The sequence below is a fragment of the Oncorhynchus gorbuscha genome, linkage group LG11 (assembly GCF_021184085.1).
Source record: "Oncorhynchus gorbuscha isolate QuinsamMale2020 ecotype Even-year linkage group LG11, OgorEven_v1.0, whole genome shotgun sequence".
In the NCBI taxonomy this organism is placed as follows: domain Eukaryota; kingdom Metazoa; phylum Chordata; class Actinopteri; order Salmoniformes; family Salmonidae; genus Oncorhynchus; species Oncorhynchus gorbuscha.
The window spans coordinates 68093806-68095281 of NC_060183.1; positions in this window are offsets into that span (position 1 = coordinate 68093806).

The window sequence follows — 1476 nt, forward strand, 5'->3', positions numbered from 1 at the left end:
GGCTACAAAAGCACAAACTGTTTAAGGAATTCTGTGGAGAACTCATTGGCGCCTTGATGTCGACCCCCTAACCAACCAACCCACAGACCACTGCACCTTTCTCCTCACCAATCATATAAGAGGGTTCCTTTTAGAACATAAGTTACCCTGGCAACAGTCAACAGTGAGTGCCCCTCCAATTTACAAGTGATTGTTCAGTGTCATATCCCTCTCTCATTTCTCTTGTTGCCCCCTCTCTCTTCCCGCCTTATTGGGATTCACCCCGCGTACGTGTAGTGTGTTCTCCCTGACTGGCTTGCTGTAGGCATTCACCAAAATGAAGGAAACTTCTTTATAAACACTTTCAATGTGCATTTGCTTTCATTTTTTCTGTCATGTTTAAATATTTTATAACATTGTTTGTACATGTGACAGATTTTTTTTCACAGTGTGAAATTCATGGCAAAATAAATGAGTTTTTCCCTCTACTGTAATCACTTGCCTTACCTGTTTTTATTTGCAATTGAGCTTTGATATAGTGCAACTATTTGTGTAACTATTTGGTGTGCACACACAATGACCTCTAAAGAAATGTATTCTAACACTATGCTTAAACCAACATCCAATGTCTTTCCCAGGCTGAACTCATGAAGGCACGTGACGGTTTTGCATACAGGCTATCTATCATTCCTAAGACAAACTTCCCCTATAAACCTCTTGCAAATATTTTGACATAGCTCTTGAGTAGTAGGAATGAGGAAAAATACAACCCACTCATTCCAGCAGTAGCACCATAGCCTTGGGTTCCGAAGGCCTAGCTAGCTCATTATTGCATGTTTCACATATTTAGGCAGCTTTAGAGGGAATGTAGTTCACTTTAATTGTCCCACAGTATTAAAGCCCACTGTATTATCCCTCCACACAGCCTTTTGTTCTGTTAGAGGAGAGACTAAAATAATCCTATCTACTGTATGCCTGTGGCTTTCCATCTCCGCTCTGTTCTGCTCTCACTCTGTTCTCTCTGTCTGTTCTCTATGTACTCTCTATTCTCCCACTCTGTTCTCTCTGTCTGTTCCCTATGTACTCTCTATTCTCTCACTCTGTTCTCTCTGTCTGTTTTCTCTGTTTGCTCACACTCACTCACTCTGTTCTCTCTGTTCTCTCTTCTCTGTCTGTTCTCTCTGTTCTCTCACTATGTTCTCTGTCTGTTCTCTCTGCTCTCTTTCTGTTCTCTCTGCTCTCTCTCTCTCTCTCTCTCTCTGCTCTCTCTCTCTCTCTCTCTCTCTTCTCCCTGCTCTCTCTTGGCTCTCTCTGTTCTCTCTCTCTGCTCTCGCCGCTCTCTCTGCTCTCTCTCTGCTCTCTCTCTGCTCTCTCTCGACTCTCTTTGCTCGCTCTCTCTCTCTGCTCTCTCTCTGTTCTCTCTCGCTCTGCTCTCTCTGTTCCCTCTCTGCTCTTCTCTCTCTGCTCTTTCTGCTATGCTCTCTCGGATCTCTCTGT